The sequence below is a fragment of the Diabrotica virgifera genome, chromosome 1 (genome assembly GCF_917563875.1).
Source record: "Diabrotica virgifera virgifera chromosome 1, PGI_DIABVI_V3a".
Lineage (NCBI taxonomy): Eukaryota > Metazoa > Arthropoda > Insecta > Coleoptera > Chrysomelidae > Diabrotica > Diabrotica virgifera.
In genome coordinates this window covers 166,930,505-166,943,357 of record NC_065443.1, presented here as the reverse complement: position 1 = coordinate 166,943,357, position 12,853 = coordinate 166,930,505, and the positions used below count along the sequence as shown (strand labels likewise).

The 12,853-nt window shown below is 34.6% G+C and overlaps 1 protein-coding gene across 2 annotated transcripts in view; it reads right to left on the bottom strand.

Moving 5' to 3' along the window:
* Window positions 1-12,853, bottom strand: part of LOC114338775 (centrosomin) — a 652,106-nt gene that overhangs the window by 584,395 nt on the left and 54,858 nt on the right. The window lies entirely within an intron of this gene.

Sequence of the window (12,853 nt, the reverse complement as noted above, 5' to 3'; positions counted from 1 at the left end):
GCACTTTCCCGCATGGCATGCGTGAAAGTAAATTTTCCCGCACAGCGTGCGGGAAAGTGAAACTAATACCTTGTAATATGGCATTATAATATATTATAATACATGCAATAAACTAATATTTAGATATTATTTACTAATTTATTTAAAATTTATCTTATTGTGTTCATGTTTTAATCAAATTAGCGCGATATTTCGATGAAATAAAATTATTTTGACAAATATTTAAAAGTCAGATCAGTAGACAATTACAATGGTTTTGAATCGTCGTCATGGAAACCAATATCGTCGTCGTGGTAACCCATTATATTGAAAGTTTGGTTTTGACAACCTTGTCAAAAGAATTAATTTGTGTATTTTCACTTCTAAATAAAAATTGATATAACTCTATTTTTTGTGGCTTTTTTCCAAACGTACGGCCCTAGAAAAAATATTGTCCCTAACTCATGCGGAAAGTGTCTTCCCCGCACTAGACTGCTTGCCCGAATTCCGCTATCGCGTCGTTCGGGTCAACGGCAGTCTCGTGCGTGAAAGTATCACTTTCCGCCCTAGTTAGGAAAATAACTATTTTGATGGTATAAACGTCACTGTCAGTGTCGAATTACCGACGCACTGTTGCCTCACGTTTGAAAGTTCGCAGAACTTTCGCAATCTTGGACCGCGTTTGTTGCTACCTGTTGATCGCTACTGTGTGCTCTTAAGCATAAATTTAAATGTACAGGGTGATTCACGAAATTTATTTTTATAAGCTTTAATTTTAATGGAACACCCTGTATATTTTTATATTCTTAGAAAGTACTTAACAACGTCATTTTAAAAAACTGTCGGGAAGTAACATCATGTAGGGTCTATTATGAATAATACAAGGTGAAATTTAAAATTATTTATATGTAAATTCCGTCAAGACATAAATACAAAACCCAATATATTGATACTCACAGTTTATTCGCATAAGCTATGCACTATGGATGGATTTACTCTCATTCGCCTTTATCTTCCATTTTTTAAGCCATATTTGTATATTATTAAGGTCTTTCTGAAGGGTTCTGGATGCTGTATTTGGATCATGGTGAGAGGCTAGTACAGCAGTGTCATCAGCAAAAGTTGCACATGTTGTTTTGTTACTTGTGGGTAGGTCAGCAGTGTAGAGCAAGTACAATATCGGTCCCAAGACACTTCCTTGTGATACTCCGGCTTTTATTGGTCTTAGGCTTGTGTATTCATTATCCTGCTTGACTAGGAAATGTCGGTTGGAAATATAGCTTTTTAGGATTTGATAAAAAGGATGAGGAAGGTTTTTCTTTAGTTTAAAGAGCATACCAGCATGCCATACCTTGTCGAAGGCCTGACCAATGTCCAGGAATGCAGCAGAACAATACCTTTTATTTTCTAGATCACTTCTGATGTGTTTTACCAGTCTATGTACCTGTTCTATCGTTCCGTGTTGTGTTCTGAACCCAAATTGGTGTTGGGGAATTAGTTTCCTTTCTTCTATAACTGGGGATAATTGTTTAAGGAGAAGTTTTTCCAAAATTTTTGATAGAACAGGTAGCAGGCTTATTGGTCTGTATGAAGTCACCTGAGTTTTATCTTTCCCTGGCTTAGGTATGAGAATAATTTGAGCAACTTTCCCTTGTTCTGGGTAGTAACCTAGCCTAAATATTGCATTAAATACTTGCGTTATCATTTTCAGACCTTTGCATGTCAATTGCTGCAGTACTTTCCCGTTAATCAGGTCATACCCTGGAGCTTTTTTTGGACTGATTTCATGCTGGATCATATTTCTAACTTCTTTAGTGGTGATTTTTTGTATAGGTTTCTTCCTCTGTGTCACCATCTTCCATGGGATGTGGCTGGAATACATTAGTGAGGTGATTTGCAAATGCTTCGGCTTTTTCCTTATTATTGCTACACCAGTTTCCCTCTTGGTTTCGTATTGGTGGTATTTGTTGTTTCGGGTGTTTGATTTTTCTCGTGGCCTTCCAACGGGAATATTCACTATCTGCATTTGCTGATAAACCTGTAAGATATTCTTGTATTTTGTTATTTTTGATATTATGCAATTGTAGTTTAATTTCCTTGGTGATTTTATTTAATTTCGTCTTGTTCTCAGGTGTTCTTTTTCTTCGCCACTCCTCCTTTATTTTTCTCTTTCTAGCAATCATTTCCTTCATTACAGTTGGGCAATTATCTTTCAATTCTGTTTGGTAGCAGTCAGGGGTAGCACACCAAGCAGCTTCTTGTATAGATTTTTGAAGATTTTCTACTGTTGCGTAGATGTCACTTTCTGTTTTCAATGGGATGTTTATGTCAATTAGTTCATCTAGTTTAGTCTTGAAAATGCTCGCCTGTTTTGTTACTGTATAGTGATGGTTGTTTAGTACTGTTTGTTATTTGTGCATACCATGTCGCGATTACGCTAGAGTGGTCAGAGGGTAGATCGTAACAAGATTCTACTTTTGCCAATTTAACATTAATTCCTTTAACAATATAGAAGTCGAGTAGATCAGGTATTTTTGCATTGTCGGTAGGCCAGTAAGTTGGTTCCCTTGTGGTGAGGTAATTTGCATTGGTCGCATTTATAGCTTTAAGAAGTTCTCTGCCTTTTGTGTTAATAATTCTGGATCCCCAGGTAGTATGCTTAGAATTAAAATCTCCTCCTCCTATAAATCTATTTCCTAATGTTTTAAAGAAATTTTCAAACTGTTCCGTTTTGTTATTGTGCTTTGGCGGACAGTATATAGCTGATACTGTTAGTGGGCCTAGTTGATCTTCCACAACAATGCTGGTGGCCTGTAGATAGTCGCATTCATGTTTTTGTATTTCGTAGTGCTTTAGTTTATTACTAACTATTATTGCAGTGCCTCCATGTGCTTTTTCGTTGGGATGTTGCGTATGATAAGTTGTAAATCGTGGAATATTAATGTGGTTTTTGGATGTAAAATGAGTTTCTGTAATCAGCATTATGTCAATTTTTTGTGTGTTAATAAATAGTTTTAATTCTTCTACATGTTGACTTAAGCTATTGGCGTTCCATAATACTAGCTTTAGTAACTGAGTCATTTCTGGTTGAGAATCATGGTCAGGAGGTTGAGCATAGTGCTCATTTGTTCCGTCAGTTTTTTTAACATGTCTTTCAGTTCTGACATGTCTGTGTGGTTATTAGTTTGATTTGGTATGTGTTGTGTAGTAGTTTGGTTGGAGGCTTACTGGTTATCTGCTTGCGTTGCTTGTGCATATGTTATTCCAGGTTGCACGTAGTTGACTGTTGTAGTTCTATCTTGGTTTGTCCTCGCGTTGTGTCGTCTCAAGTTAGGGAATTTAAGTTTTTGTAATTGTTTGTGAACTTCACACCCTCTATAATTTGCGGGGTGATTTTCACCACAGTTAGCACATTTAACATTACTGTCTCTGGTTTTCCTTGGACATTCTTTAGTGTAATGAGGTTCTGCGCATTTGACACAGCACGGTTGTTTATTGCAGAAGTTTTTTGTGTGGTTGTATTTTTGACATCTACTACATTGCGGAATTATTCTCTTGACATGCGGTGCTTCGAATTCTACTATGGAATGCATTACTTGTTTAATGTTATAGATGTCCTTGTTATTATCTTTTGTTTCTAGATCAATGTAGAACATAGGCAGCGATTTTTTTGTTTGATTATGTAGTATATTCCATATATTTATAACATTATGGTTTTTGGTTTTAAGATCTTCTTTTATCTCTTCTACATTTGTCGTGGGGTGCATGCCTTTAAGAACAACTCGGTAGTGTCTTTCACTTTTAGGTTTATAACTGTGGAAGTCCGTGTTTTTTGTTTTTAGAGCATTTATTATGGCGGTGTATGCTTTGTCTGATTTTGGTTGAATTTTTATTTGTTCGCTGTTGATAGCTTTAGTGATAAAATCATTTTCTGCTACTTGTTGCAATAGATCGATAAGAGGCTTGCAGATCTGCACGCCTGATACAAATATTCGAGGTGGTTTTGGTTTTGCATCTGTATTTTTAACTGTGTCCTCCAAATTGTCACTTTCATCTATTGAACTTAGTGCTTCAAATTGATTTTGTGTTGTTATAGGTTTACTTAACCACTACTCACCAAGTTTTGTTTGTCTTTTGTTACTTCTAGGCATTTCTGGACTGCTTCTTAATCTTTTTCCGGTAACCTCATTCCATTGCTGTTCTTCAATACTGGCTGTTTGTTCATTTGTTTGGTTTATTTGTAGTGAATCATTAGGCTGTTGGGAACAAGTGGGAATTTGTATAGGATTTTGGATCATTGGAGCCATGGTTTTTACATTTTGTTCATAATTTGGTTGGGAATAAAAGCCTGTTGAAAAGTTGTTCATGTTACCTGCTCGGTTGATACGCCACAGAAATCTCTAACATCATTGCTGACGATAACTCGCTGCTAACAGCTTTCAATGAGCGAATGTTCTTTTACTTATTAACGTTAAAAATTAAAATGTTATTAATAAAATAAAAACACTCGTAAAATCCGCAATAACTAATTGCTTTGTTTAAAAAACTTTAAATACATTCACGAATTTTTAGACACAATAAAATAAAAATAATATAAAAATATATAAAAATAATAATAATAATAATTTCATATGGCATTTTTGTCGGGGAGATCCTTTCGGACAGTTCCGGCACCATTTACATCTTTAACCCTGTTTTAAGTAACTAGTGCCGATGTACACTAGCCCAGGGGGACCGACGGCTTAACGTGCTCTCCGAGGCACGGTGAGACGGCTCGTGTCATTATTGGAAATGAAAATGGTTTGTCTTTGGCAGGGCTCGAACCCACGTGCACTGGCGTATGAGGCCAGCGATTATGCCGTTACTCCACGGCCGCTCAAATAATAAACATCAAATAAGCATTTTCTAGAATGAAAAAGAAATATCGAGGTACCTCTGTTAAAAAGGTTAAAAGGTACCTCTGTTAAAAAGGTTAAAAGGTCCTCCTTTTAAATGCATAAATCAAAGTCGGCAAACAAAAAGGATCTGTTAAATTTAATAAATAGGCAAGGAGCTGAAAACAGTCCGGTGACAAAATTATGTCACATTGCCCCCTCCTTAAAAGAAGGTTCCTCCTGGAACCTTGGCGGGACTCGAACTGGATGCCGGTATCTGCAACTGGACGCTCTTTTACAACTCCTAGTTGTATAAAAGTGGCAGGGGACGGTCTTCGCTCCGCACCAGTAACTATGCGGATTGCAACAGACTAACACCTGGACCTCGGTGTCTTGGAAAATTTCTTCTACCATATTTTGGATACCTCTCCAGTCTAATTGGTAGCATTCTAACTTTGGTATGGCTAACTTTTGCACGTCGGACTCCAACACGTGCTCTCTCAATTGAATTAATGCATCCCATACATCTTGGTAGGTAGGTTGGTCGTGGACAGTGTCTTCTGTTACCAGATAGAATAGGTAACGTGATACATCTTGGAGTTTCAACGTTTTGCCAGGAGCTGGCAGTTGGCATTGAAGTACTGCAACTCGACCAAACTTCCTTCGAAAGGCGGATGCCAACCCTCGTGCGTACTGGCCGGAATGGTATGGGCCAGTGAATAGTCATCGGGAAGTGGAGTAGATCTCGCTTTTCTTCAGTGGTAACACCATGTCTCGCTTTACCGGTACCTCTATAGCCCCCCATGAACTCGTCAAACGCGAGGTCAGGTATTTCTCGAACTTGGTTTACTTCCACTTCTTCATCTACGTCGTAGTCTCCCTCGTACGCCGCCAACCGGTTATGGTGGATTATCATCGGCTTTCCCCTAGGAATCTTGCTTATTCGGTAGATAACGTCATTAATTTTCTTGACAATGAGGTACGGGCCTTCCCAGAACTGCTGCAACTTGGGAGAACAACCGGCTCGCTTCTTTGGATTATAAAGCCAGACTTTGTCGTTCTCCTTGAAACATCCCTTTTCGGCTTGGGTATCGTATCGTTTCTTCATTCGGTCACTAGCGATCTGAAGATGGGAACGGACCAACTCGTGTATATCGTCCATTCTTCTTCGCAATTCATTTACAAAATCCTCACCAGCCACATCTTCTCCAGGTCGACATCCAAACTCTAAATCACAGGGTAGATGCATCTCGCGTCCAAATAGAACTTTTGCTGGTGTTTGTTCCGTTGTTTCATTAACAGCAGATCTATAGGCCATTGCGAAGAACGGAAGGTACTGGTCCCAGTCTCGTTGATGATTAGACGCCATCTTTGTCAAATACTTGCGACTGTCTTATTCATACGCTACACCATTCCACAGTGGCGGCTCGTACCACTTTAAGAAGGTAGTGCCAGAACTCGGGCAGCCGCCAAAATTTTTAGTGATGGATTCACGATATTGTTAAAAAAGGTATACTGACAACAAAAACTAAAAAAATATGCGCGGATACTTTTATCTTATGTATCTTAAATTTATTGATCTGAGGTGCCAAGCAATTGTCCAACATTGATCAAAAGAGTTCCGTAAATTAATTAATAATAAAAACCTCTTAACCTACTACCAGCATTTACTGCTGATAGTGATAGTGCTTGAAAATTGTTATTACGATTTAGTCTCTATTTACCAATTTATAAAAATAATACTATTTCATTATTCACACACATGCAAAAATTTTTATAATGTCACTTTTAAAGTTTACGATGTATGAAGTTCATTCTTCTACTTTTTCGTTGCGAAGATTTCAATGACTTTATAATTAAAATTATCAATACAATTTACAAAATGCTTTTCTGCAGATAGCATACCTAAAGCACTATGTTTTAACATCGAAAGCGTTCTTAAAATACTTAAAAGTTTAATAGTTTCTTCAAATGTGCTTTTTAAACCTTCCCTCTACAATAAAACCGATAGCCAAACAGCCCCAGAGGTAGTACTTAATTCGTCTCGCTAATACAGTACTTACTTCTAATTCAGTTTTAAACCGAGTTTTGCTTAAAAATTAAAATTGTCTCCATGTTTCATTAAGAAATGATTCGAAAAACTGATGCTTATAAGCAGAAAACTTCTCCGACATAAATAAATTAGAAGCAACTAAATGTCCGGAGAAGGTAGACCTTTGAAAGATCTGGTACTTTGGCGCTAAAATTGACCAGCACCTTAAATATGCCTCTATTTTCTGAATTTTCTTTTTCGTCGTGACCTCTTAAAGCTAACTTGAAAGCTCCACAACACCTTATAACAGTCATGTCAAAGATACGGCCCGCGGGCCGCATCCGGCCCCCGGGCCATACCAATACGGCCCGCGATCGCAATGTGTCACAGAAAGAAGAATCATGTTTTTTAGAGCTTTTAGATTTCACTCGATTGCTTGAATAAAATAAATTTTTTCTTAATGTATTTTTATTATCCTTAGAAACTACCAAGATTAAAAATTTTAACATAATTTGGCAAAATCCGATCATTTTAGCAGTGGCTTAATATAATTTCATATATAGTGACATCGACAACACTGCGAACTTAACTTAACGAACACATCACAGTCATCACAACACCACTGATATGTACTACGCTTAAAATGGCGACTCTGTACTTTTCAACTTCAAAGGCGGCATCAGGGAGTGTCCTTGCTGTTCGTTTATTATGCTGTGGTCTAGACTAGAACCTTCCTTATCGATATAAAAGAAGTGCGTCGACGTGTCACGTGAGTCAGTTGCGAAGTAGTGGTTGAGAAGGTATTGTACATTTGTTTGTGTCGTGCGTGTGCGATATCCATAATTGTGTCCAGTTCCATATTTGTTACGATTTCGGCATAATGTCACAAAAACGTAAAGTTGATAGTGAACGTAGAGTTTTTCAGTCTAAATGGGAAAATGCATATTTTTTCATAGAATGGAAAGGTAAACCACTGTGTTTGATTTGCAATCAAACAGTTGCTGTTTGTAAGGAGTTTAACTTGAAGAGACACTATGATACGAATCATAAATCAAAATTCGATTGTTACACTGAAAAAATAAGAATGGACAGATTGTCATCTTTAAAATCTAAACTTCAAGGTCAACAATCGATGTTTACTAAAGCTAATACTGAGAGCGAAGATGCCCTGAAATCAAGTTTTATTATTGCATTAGAAATCGCGAAGAGATCAAAACCTTTCACTGATGGTGATTTTATTAAAGACTGTATGTTGAAAGTTGCCGATGTTTCATTTCCATTTCAAAAGTCAATAATTCAAAATATTTCGCTGTCAAGAAACACTGTTGCTTCAAGAATAAATGATTTATCTCAAAATTTGGTTCTTCAACTGAAGGAGAAAATTAAGGAATTTACAAACTTTTCACTGGCTGTTGATGAGAGCACTGATACTGTTGATACAGCTCAACTTGCTGTTTTTATACGAGGTATTAACAGTAACTTTGAAATAACTGAAGAACTATTAAAGTGCGTTCCATTGACAGGTACTACAACAGCAAATGATATTTATTCTGCATTGGAGCATTTGATGGCAGAATATGGACTCGATTGGAATATACTTAGCAGCACAACTACGGATGGCGCTTCTGCCATGGTTGGCCAACATTCGGGCGTTGTAACTAAATTAAAACAGAAAACATCAGGAAATTTTGTGGGATTTCACTGTATAATTCACCAGGAATCATTGGCATCCAAACATTTAAAAATGGACCATGTCATGCAACCTATAATTAAAATAGTAAATTTTATAAGGAGCAGAGGACTAAATCACCGACAGTTCAGGCAGTTTTTACAAGATTTGGACGAAAAGTTTTCTGATGTCCCTTATTTCACCGAAGTTCGTTGGCTCAGTCGAGGAGTAGTTTTAGAAAGATTTTTTGCATTACGTGACCCTATTCAAGCTTTCATGTTAGAAAAAGGCAACCCAATTGATTATGACAATGACTGGTGGGTTGATTGTGCCTTTTTGGTAGATATGAATAAACACTTGACTGATCTGAATGTAAAGTTACAGGGTAAAAATCTGATTGTCACTCAAATGTACTCATGTATTCAAGCCTTTGAAACAAAGTTGAGGCTGTGGGAAAATCAGGTAAAAAATCAAACTTTGGATCATTTCCCTCATTTAAAATCATTTGGCACAGTGGATCAAAAAAAATTGGATCAATATTCTCAACTTCTGCAAAATCTTATCACGGAATTCAACAATCGTTTTGAAGACTTCCACAAAATGAATGAAATGGAATTCCCAATTTTCAACAATCCATTCAATTTTGAAGCTTCACAGGCACCAGTTCATTTGCAAATGGAGTTGATAGATCTTCAATCGGACAGTATTTTGAAAGAAAAATTTAAAGAGGTTAACGCACTTACATTTTATACACAATATTTCAAGAGTTTGGATAACTACCCGGAATTAAAAAAGCATGCAGCACGCATTCTGTGCATGTTTGGTAGCACCTATTTATGTGAGCAGATGTTTTCCGTCATGAAAATAAATAAGAACAAACATCGCACAAGACTTACAAATGAACATCTCCAATCAATTCTTAAAATAAATACAACGAATATGATACCTGACATCAATGAGCTTGTCAAAAACAAGAGAAGTCAGGTATCTGGATCCTCGAGCTCAAAATAATTACCCTCTTTTATAACTTTGATATGATTTTTAACAACCGTATATTATAAGTATACTATTAAATAAAATGTTATAATAATTCAGTACATTTTTTTTTATTTGAATCTGGCCCGCCGACACATTCTGAATTTAATATATGGCCCTCTGCAAAATTGAGTTTGACACCCCTGCCTTATAACATTTGTAGTTTTTTTTCTAGCGAAAAACCACCAAAAAAATTTTTTAAGATACTAATCTTCATTGTCAATTAATAAATTAAACTTAAGAAATAATCAAAATATTATCAAAATAACCACGATCATGATGCACTAAAAGTTTAATTATAAATACAAAAACGTTTTAACAGAAAATATACATAATAAAAGCGACAAACCAGCACGTAAAGAAACTCAAAATAAATAGACCTTACATCATACCGTCGTGCCTGGCACAGAGATTCTAATTTTAAGGTATACTAATAGTCCAATGTAGCTCTTTCTCTGACACTTACATAGAATGCTCGTAAAATCTTTCTCTCTCTACTCGTGCCGGTACTGACTTCGGCACGAAGGAGATTCTCCTGTCGAAAACTCTCCGCTATCGGCAGGGATTGTATTACTCCCATAGTTGCCATATTTTATATAATTTATGAAGATCAAAAGAAATACACACAAAAAAATTAACAGGAATTGAAGATAAAAAATATGTTTCTGTATAGTTAGCAAGGTAGTGCCATGGCTCTATGGCACTACCTCACTAGCCGCCACTGCCATTCCATCCGATTGCGGGTGATAGGTCGTGGTTCTTGTCTTCTTCATGCCTAGTTTATCACAGATTCCCTGAAATAGATCGCTCTCAAAGTTCCTTCCTTCTAAAATAGGCACAAAATATGCATGTTTCTTTAAAAATATGCAAAATTTAGTAAAGTTCTCAAATATGCGAAATATGCATGCAATATGCATTTAGCATAAAATCCGCTCCCTATATATATATATATATATATATATATATATATATATATATATATATATATATATATATATTATATATATATTTTATATATACAGCGTGTCTACTTGAGTTGGAAACATATGGGAAACTTTTTTATTATTAATTTTACGAAAAAAAGTTACTTCTTTATAAAAAGTTCTGCATGCCCCAAAACCTAAGATTCAATCATCAGATATCAAATTTTCTGAATATTATACGAGGTATGTCAAAAAATATGAACTTCGTTCAAGAGTAAAGTACCTTTATTTCTCTCAATATCGAAAATGCTTATTCTGAAAAGTTGTTTGGAAATAAAAACTAAGCTCAAATATGCAATTACATGCTTCTAATTGCAAAAAAAATATTTTCCAAATTTTTCTCAAATTTATTGATACTAACTTCGTTTTGATTCATTACACATACGATAACTCTTTTATTATTACTTTTACGAAAAAAAGGTATTCTTTATAAAAAGCTCTGTAGGTCATATGGCCGAAGATGCAACCAACAGATATCACATTTTATTAATTTTATACGAGTTATGTCAAGAAATATGAATTTCACTCTTTATTTATTAAGTACCTTTATTTTTCACAATATTGAAAACAGTTATTACAAAAGTTGTTTAGAACTAAAAACTATGTGTCAATATGCAATTACATCCTTCTAATTGAAATACTGTGAAATATAAAGGTGCTATAATATTGAACGAATTTCATATTTTTTGACACACCTCGTATAAAATTAATAAAAGTTGATATATCATGGTTGTGTCTTAGATTTTAGACCATGCAAAGCTTTTTACGAAGAATAACTTTTTTTCGTAAAATGAATAATAAACGAGTTATCATATTTGTAATAATTAAAAACAATGTTGGGTATCCTTAAATTTGAGAAAAAATTTTTTTTTCAATAAGAAGCATGTAATTGCATATTTGATCTTAGTTTTTAATTCCAAACAACTTTTTATCATAAGAATTTTCGATATTGAGAGAAATAAAGGTACTTTACCCTTGACCGAAATTCATATATTTTGACATACCTCGTATAATATTCAGAAAATTTGATATCTGATGATTGAATCTTAGGTTTTGGGGCATGCAGAACTTTTATAAAGAATAACTTTTTTTCGTAAAATTAATAATAAAAAAGTTTCCCATATGTTTCCAACTCAAGTAGACACGCTGTATATATATATATATATATATATATATATATATATATATATATATATATATATATATATATATATAAACTAGAAATGATCACAGCTGATTAGTAATTATCAATTTACAAATTATTGGGTTAACAGCTGAAATGGAAGACTCAGTGTACTCTTTTCTACGATTCCAATATTTCGTTAACAGTCGTTAACATCATCAGGGACGCTGAAATAATATTAAAGGTATAATAGTGAAACTGGGTATTAAAAAATAACTCACCAGTTTGAGATTTTAGTCAACGATGTTATAAATGTGTAAAAAAGCGGCATTAACAAAAAGAATTGCAGTGAATGTTATTAAAAATTAAAAATATAACAAATAAAAAAGATAAAAATGGAACTATAATATAAATAACTATGCTAAAAACCACTAATTATTAAAATCTTTTAAATTTGTCGCACAGAAAGGTATTAGAGACAATTATGTCAATATACTGTCAATTATGACAGAAATAGGTAGTATTATGAACTAGAATCTAAACTAAAATCTTTATTGACATTTAAGTTTTTATCAAGTTCAAGAAGGAAAGAATATATCTCTGTTAATTGCTTAATATCTGTTCTTTTATTAATTGTTTGTTCATTCTGATAAATAAATGCCATTTCAAGAAAATTTCTTTTGTGATAGTTCTTTTCATTTGTTAAAATTTTTACAGATTCAAAGTCCATATTATGGCTTTCATTTACAACATGTGTAGCTAAAGAGCAACTGTCTGGATATAATCTACAATCACTTTTATGACTTGTCATACGATCTTTGACTCGTCTAGTTGTCTGGCCTATGTACTGTTTGTCACAATCCATACATGGTATACTGTAAACTACATCAGTTAATAGCTCTTTTGGAGATCTATCTTTCATCTTTGAAAATAAGTTATTAATAGTTAAAACTGGTTTACTAGCTATTTTGATGTTTAGCTCGTTTTTTACAATTCGTGTGAGTTTTGGTGTAATCTCTCTAATGAAAGGCAAAGAGATGAATGAAACTACTTCCGGAATGACAACACTATTATTGTTAGCTGTATTATGATTATCTACAATAGTTGGTGTGATAGATGGAGTGTTAAATAATAACTGTTTTAACATTACAGGAGGAT